Source organism: Narcine bancroftii, chromosome 3 (assembly GCF_036971445.1).
Source record: "Narcine bancroftii isolate sNarBan1 chromosome 3, sNarBan1.hap1, whole genome shotgun sequence".
NCBI classification, from domain to species: domain Eukaryota; kingdom Metazoa; phylum Chordata; class Chondrichthyes; order Torpediniformes; family Narcinidae; genus Narcine; species Narcine bancroftii.
In genome coordinates, this window is record NC_091471.1 from 117,561,900 (window position 1) to 117,570,102 (window position 8,203).

Sequence of the window (8,203 nt, forward strand, 5' to 3'; positions counted from 1 at the left end):
TTCCTTGCACACTTGCTCTTCTAGTTCCCTTTCTCCCTTTGGAGGCCTATAATATACTTCTATAATAGTAACCTCACCCTTCTTATCTTTTAGTTCTACTCACACTGCCTCCCTCGATGAGCCCTCCAGTCTATTTTGCCTCAGCACTGCTGTAATATCTTCCCTGACAAGTAATGACAGGTGGTATTGACCCAGGAAGGAAAGGGTAGTGTAGGTACATCACCATTAATCCATGGGGTCCAACTTCCTGGCCATCCAACACACCTCTGCAGGTTTAACCCTCCTATAGAACAGGGCCAACAGTTTTTTTTAAAATACATTGAGGACCAGTGGATGTCCATGCCCATGCTTGGCAGTCCAGACCTGGGAGGTTGTAGGCTCTAGGCATCAGTGGATCAGCGCAGGGCACCAGATTGGAAAAAAAAAAACCTCCCCCCTCTCCAAGTACCCTGGTAAATGACCTCACAGGGAAGCTGACTGCATCAGCAGGCCAGCGAGAGGTTTGGTGGCCTAGGATTCACACCAGGCTGATGGTAGCTTTTGGGAACCAGGCATTGGTACATTGCTTTGTAAGGGTGCAAATGACAACCATGCTCCCAATTGGCTTTGGGGACTGACAACTTCTCAATGGTATCGGATGTTCAGAGTCAGAGCCCAAAGATGATGATTTGGATGCCTCATGCTCAGGCAGTGCCAGACAGAAGGCTGTGTGGAGATTACAAAAACACAAGAGGTGATGACATTGAAGGAGATTGCAGGATCTACTGACAATCGGTCTCTGAAGGGCCTCTGCTTCTATTTCTCACCTTGATCTCGATAATGGCACTGAATGAGTAGTTCCTTTGTGTGTGACATCACAGGACAAACAAAGAAAGGCAAATTTTGTGGACATGACAATAAGGTAGCCTTGATCGTGAACTTAAACAATGTTTTAAAGAGGCAGGCATGATCAAAGGCTTCATGATTAAAAGTTGAGAGAATGCTGGTTTAGAAACATCAGGCTGCTCTATAATGAGAATTATGGTGCCACAGTGCTACTCTAGCTAACCAGAGAAGTTTGGAGATATAGTCTCCATAACTCCAACCTCAAGTTCCAATGAATAAAAGACACTGCCTTACTTTTTGAACACTATTGTCATTATTATTTTATTTTATTTTTATAGTAATGTTGTAAGATGGATATAATAAGTTTGTTTGCACTATGATACTTGCCCAAAACACTGAATGTCATGACTGGTTCATGACAATATATCCTGATTCTGATTCTGAATGCTCAATGGAAGGAAGACAAAAAGAAAAGAAATATTCATATCTGATATGTGGTCTAAGTTCACATAATATCCTTGTTTTTGATCTTTGTCTGTGTTTGTAATTTCCAAGAACCCTCGTCAGATCTAGTTCTGCAAACATCATCATGCAATTTGCTTGGTTCATCCTCCACAGTGCTTTGAGAAGCAGTCCAGTGTTCTTCACCTGCTGTTTGTTAACTACAGGACATGAATTGTGTTCCTGCCAGGGCATAATTTTGGCTCAACTGATTATCGCTGCCTGCTCCTCTTTCTCAATCGGAAGGAAGCTGGTCATAATAAGGCGAAGAGCAACACAGTGGCACAGATAATGGGGCTCCTCCCTTGAAGATCCAGTGACCCACCTTCAATCATGACCTTCGGCGCTGTTTGTGCAGGGTTTTCACATTGTAAATGACTCAATGGGCCGAAGGGCTTGCTCCATGCTATGTCACTCAATGAACAGCAGTATGAAGACAGAGCTTAAAAAAGATAGGGGCAGAAAATCTCAGAAAGCTGGAAACTCGCTTGAAAATCCAAACAGTACAAAATACTTAGATTCTTAATCAATGACTTCCAACTTGAGTACAAATTTTAAAAACATTAAAATATTTTAATCATTAATCACAGAAATATAGAATTCTATAGTTCTGAATGATGTACTCAATTAAATGTTTCTGAGACCTGAATGAATATAGACATTCAGTTCTCCTGTGCATGATTTCTTGATGCCACAGATTGAATTACATCTTTAAATTGATTACCATGTGCAATCAGTACCTTAGGGTGGGCACGCAGCCTCTCAAAACCTTCAAGCACGGTCCCAAAACATTGTGAAGCCGCTGTGTTGATGTCAATCATTGTTCAATGCACAGGGATGTCTCTGCTCTCACACTGTTGCATAGGCACAGACCAATGTGTGCAAAGTGCAAAAGAGCTATAATATTCTTTATTCTGCACTTGGGATGCTGTAGAATATTGAAGATTACAGCTTTAGCTGTACTTCACATACTAATGTGTCTGGTTGCATTCATTAGTTCCCACTCAAAGGAATAAATGTCAACGTAGTTACTCAAATGACTTTTGGGCAGCAATAGTTATCCAATCTCTTGAGCAGAATTACAAGAATCTGCAGAGTAGAAGCCTTCAAAGTCCCATCCTCCTGCCACATTCACCAAATGTTTTTAGTCTTTTCATTTTTAACTATATATTAATTTCCATTTTGCCATCTGTTATGGATTCCATTTCTGTAATTCTTTCCACTGGGGGTAGAAGTCCTGACAAGTTTGCAAGATAACAAAATATTCTGGCTGTCCCTTGGTTCCTGTGATGGTAATTACATTTTACAAATTCTGGTCTCCTTTGAAATAAGGAATATTTCAGTGTTATTTACCTTTGAGAAACCTCTCACAGCTGTAAACACCTATTGGGTCTCTTTCTTCAATTCTCCATTTTACAGATTTATGATCTTAATTTCTTTGATATCTCCCCAGAACCAACCACACTAATTTAAATTAATCACTTTACTTAGTGGTGGCCCAGCTTCTAGAAACATCAAAAGACAGGCCTAAGGGTTAAGAACAGATATGCGTAAATTGAGCATATCCTCTTACATTCTTAATGTCATGTGTAAAGTTTTCATTTTATATAATATTTAGAGCTTCCCCACCTTAAGTTATTGATCGTTGAAATTGGAATCAGGCAATAATTGAATTATAATGAAACTAAAAAAGCTGAAATAAGTTGCCATACAGTACTCAGAAATGCTGGAGGAACTCAGCAGGTCATGGAGCATTCATGGAAAGCATTGGAAAGTCTAGTTTATGTTGAGCCCTTAGTCTAAAAGTAGAGGAGTCCCAGGACATGCAGGTTGGTGTGTGAATGAGAAAGCGAGTTAAAATGGCATGCAACCAAGAGCTCATGATGGCCATTGTGATCTAACTGAGGTAAAGGAGACCACATTGGGAGTATGAGGTTAGAGGAGATGCATGTGAAACTTTGCCTTGTGTGGAAGGACTGTTTATATTACTGGATAGTGGTGAGGGAATGCTACACTTTCTGCAGTTGCACATTCAAGTACTGGGGAGGCAATGGAGACGTGGATGGAGAGGGATGAACAGACAAGGGAATCATGGAGAGTGCAATCCCTGCAGAATGCAGAAAGGAATGGAATGGGGAAGATGTGTCTGGTTGAGGAGTCTAGGTGCAGCTAATGGAAAAAATGAAGGATGATACATTGAATGTAGAGGCTGGTGGGGTAAAAGTTGTGGACAAGAGGAGCTCCACCCCTTGTCTTTGTTCCATTCCCCTCCACCCTATCTTTCCATTGGATTCTTCTGCTCTCTCTCCCTACCCCCACTTTGTTCTGTCTGGTCTCTTTTTAGATCATTCTCACCTTCATTTCAGAGTCTATCACTGACAGCTTTTGATTTATAATCCCCATTCCATCCTTAAAGACTCACCTTCCTCCACCTCACCTTCACCACTGTTCTTTTGTTTTGGCTCTTTGTCCGGCATCTGCCAATCTATTGCCTATGTCTATCATGTTCCACCTGGTTGTCCACTCCCATGTGAGGCTCCTGCCTCACTCCCCTGCCACCCTCCACTCCATCTTCTTTATGAAAGGTTTCTGACTTGAAATGTCTTCCATTTATTTTCTCCAACTGATGATGCTCAATCTGCTGAGTTACCCCAGCAGATTTTGCTTCAATCTGTGGTCTCCTATGCATCTTCTATACATAAGATAAGATAAGCAGGAGCAGGTCATTTGTCCTCAACCTTCAGGGTACTAGATTTAGCATGGAGAAGAGAAAGAATTGTCTCTCCCAGAGAGTTGTGAATTTGTGGAATTCTCAGTCCAAGGAAGCAGTCGAAGCTGCAATTATTAAATCTATTTAAGATGCAATAAGATCAAGTTTTTTACACAGTTGGGAAATTAAGATTAAATCTTTCACCATTTAAATAATAATCAAATCTTTCTCTCCAAAGAGGATGACCTTGCATTTACTAACTGTACTCCATCTGACAGATTTTGCTCACTCACTTAATCTATCTATAGCTATCTACTAATCCTCCACCTATATTATACCCCTGCTCCATGCATCATTATCTGATGGAAAGTCTTTATCTTATTAAACACTACCTGGAAATCACTTTTTCTGCTCTATCCATTACTCTCATTATATCCTCAATGGACTCCAGTAAATTGGTCAAACAGGACCAGTACCTCCTGTATCCAATGCTGGATCTACCTGCTGAAATTATTTTTTGTTATTTTTTAACAATAGCTTCAAATAATTTTCTGACTACAATGTTTAACTAAAGGGCTTGGCAGGATTCCACCAACAAGTCCTAATGCTGGATGGTTCTGTACAGGCTTTAAACATCATGTTAAGGAGCCAACAGTGTTTTTTCAAACCTGCAACTATGGGGTCTCTGCCCAAGATGGTGATGCCTGTGCTGGACAGTGAACCATGAAGGTTTGCAGAGTCTGAGGGAACAGCAGTCCAAAGGCTCAAGCAACTAGAAATTAGAATAGCGTGGGAGATGATCTTACAGGATGGTAACCATTGCGAGGGGCTCAGTGGCTGAAAGACCCACACAGTCTGTAGGGCTTTGGCAATTTGCAGTCAAAGGACCCACACAGGCTGCAGGCTGCTAGAAACTGGCTCAAGTGAACCAGGTATCTAAACCAGAATTCAGGAGAATGCTGAGAGCAAGAAGAGCTCCCGAAGGGTCTCGGGTTCGGAAGACTTATTGATCATCTCAGAGGTTTAGATCTGGAGCTTGGGTTGCCGATGGTTTCAAATGGAGTCTGTGCAATTGCAGAGGCTGTAAGAGCTCTATAGGTGAATCCTCAGACACTCCGTGTCTCTGAAGAGACTCTATTTTGCTTATCTTTCTCCTATGGCTGGGGCACTGGGCAATGCTCATGGCAACACTTTGTTTGCCTTATGGCAGCCAAAAGTTACAGTACATCATGTACAGGCAGACTCCAGGTGACAAATAAGTTCTGTTATCTGGGTCTGTCCATAAGCCGAATTGTATTTATGGTTATCATTTAGCATTTGTGAGGTAACATTTTGAGAATTGTGCACATGTGCAAATTGGTACACCATTTTACCCATGTGCAAATTAGGCATCTACCCGTTCATAAGTACGAGTTATTCATAACCTGGGGACTGCCTGTACATTGCATTTTTTTCTCAAGAATATTTTTATTGAATTTTACATAAATAAAATGTATAGAAAGTTTGTAGAGTGCACAACATTGATGTCAAATTTAAAGAGTCCAATAAAAAAATGATCAAACTTATAGAGCACAGCCATGATGAAAAGCTCATCATACAATCTTATACCAATCACCCCTCAGCATGTTAACCCCATCTACAAATCGGAGTTCTATATTTACACATGTACTTCATTCTTGGAGTAATACAATAAGGTGATGGAAGTCGGGTTTAATATTTAATAAATAAATAAATATATATGTAAAGAAGAAGGGTTAAGCAACTGATAAGTTTATACATATTATATTATTGATGGGAATCTGCAAAGAAACAAAAGACAAAAAGTAAGTGAAGAAATAAGTCCTTAGTTTAGGTAGAGCTTCTGCAAATAATTCAAGAAAGGTCCCTACAACCTTTGGGAAGTTTTTGTTTGAATTACAATCAGAATTTTTTCAAGATTTAGTCAGGACATAATGTCTCTCAGCCACTGACTGTGTGTGGGTGGGGCTGCATCTCTCCATCTTATTAATACTGCAAGTCTGGCCAAAAAAGAGGCAAAATCAGGTGAAAGTCGTCCTCGCCAGTGGTACCAAAAAGGACAACCAAAGGTTTGGGTTCTCGATTGAAATTGAGGATTAGGGATAATGTTTGGAAAATGTTCCTCCAGTATTTTTTGAGGCTAGGATATATCCAAAACATGTGAATAAGGAAGCCTCACCTCACCTACATTGGTCACAGCAGGAATTCACATCTGGGTAAATATAAAATAATTCATATTTGGGCATATGGGCCCTGTACACAACTTTAAATAAGCAATAGTAATGGGCACAGAGGGATATTGAATTAATCAGCTTAAAGATTGAATCCCATACCTCATCTGACAGTTAAAGGTTTAAATCCTGTTCCTAGGTAGTTTTGATTTTGTCAAGAGGGCCACATCTTCCACCTGCCATCTTATCATAGATAATGGATATCAAATCTTTGTGTGAGGGTTTTAAACTAAGAGACACAACCACAGTGTTCCTATCAGGTACCTCCAGGAATATTTGATATTGGAGAATGGAGAAAATGCCTGATTTGCAGATATCTGGGGAAAAAAAAGAGTCCTTGATAGATCCAACTTTTCAGAAAATTGTTCCAATGATGCAAAACTGCTATCGATAAAAAGATCTTTAAAGTGCTCAATACCATTCTATGTCATTCTTGAAATGCAGAATCATGCAAAGAAGGTGGGAATAGATGATTGGATAGAATAGGATTTGAAAGAGAACAACCACAAAAACCAAAATGCTTTCTGAACTGAGTCTACACTCTCACCAGTATGCCTGATAAAGGGATTATCACTTCATTTATTTGGGAGAAAAGGAAGTTATGATCCAAGTGCTGGAATTGAAAGGTTTTGAACAGAATTCAACTCCATTGCTACCCATGATGGATAGTCAGCTTGGTTATGAATGTGTGACCAAAACATAAGGCTGTGTATATTGGCCACCCAGTAGTGACGGAGGTTAGTGTTGGCGAGCACTTCGGGTCCAGTGATCATAATGCCATCAGCTTCAATGTCATTATGGAAAGAGAGAAGTCAGGGCCAAGGGTTGAGGTTTTTGATTGGGGAAAAGCTAGATTTGAGGAGATGCGAAAGGACTTGCAGGGTGTGCATTGGGACAATTTGTTTTATGGGCAGGATGTAGTAGAGAGATGGAAGTCTTTTAAAGATCAGATTTTGAGAGTGCAAAAGCTTTATGTTCCTGTTAGGTTAAAAGGAGGGGCAAAAGGTTTGAGATAGCCGTGGTTTTCAAGGAATATTGGAAACTTGGTTCGAAGAAAAAGGGAGGCGTACATTAGATATAAGAAGCATGGAGTTAAGGAGATGTTTGAAAGATACATTGAATGTAAGAGGAATCTTAAGAGAGGAATTAGGAAAGCTAAAAGAAGGTACGAGGAAACTATGGCAAGCAGGGTGAAAACTAATCCAAAAGAGTTCTACAAATATGTTAATGGTAAGAGGAAAGCTAGAGACAAAATTGGTCCCTTAGAAAATCAGAGCGGAAAACTGTGTGTGGAGCCTAGAGAAATGGGGGAGATATTGAACAGTTTCTTTTCTTCGGTATTCACTAAGGAGAAGGATATTGGGAGATGTGAGATAAAAAAAGCAAATTGGGTAAATATGGGGAATATAGAGATTACAAAAGGTGTAGTTTTAAGGCTTTTGAAGAATATAAAGGTGGATAAGTCTCCGGGACCAGACGGGATCTTCCCCAGGACATTGAGAGAAGTGAATAAGGAAATAGCAGAGGCTCTGGTGGTAATTTTTCAAATGTCATTAGATATGGGGATAGTGCCGGAGGATTGGCGCATTGCGCATGTGGTTCCGTTATTTAAAAGGGTTCAAGGAAGAAGCCTGGCAACTATCGGCCTGTAAGTTTGTCGTCTGTGGTAGGTAAATTAATGGAGAAAATTCTTAGAGATAGTACTTATAAACATCTGGATAGACAGGGTCTGATCAGGAGCACTCAACATGGATTTGTGGGAGGAAGGTCATGTTTGACCAATCTGATTGAATTTTTTGAAGAGGTGACTAGGAATGTGGATGAGGGTAGCATAGTGGATGTTGTCTATATGGACTTCAGTAAGGCCTTCGATAAGGTACCACATGGAAGGTTAGTTAGGAAGGTGCAGTCTTTAGGT

The 8,203-nt window shown here is 40.2% G+C and overlaps 1 long non-coding RNA gene across 1 annotated transcript in view; it reads right to left on the minus strand.

Annotated features, from left to right (window-relative positions):
- The window catches only part of LOC138756199 (uncharacterized), a 46,965-nt gene extending 46,569 nt beyond the window's left edge, over window positions 1-396 (minus strand). The window contains exon 1 of the long non-coding RNA XR_011352849.1: window positions 224-396. This is a non-coding gene — a long non-coding RNA (uncharacterized lncRNA). The remainder of the gene's footprint in view (window positions 1-223) is intronic.
- Between the last annotated feature and the right edge of the window lie 7,807 nt (window positions 397-8,203).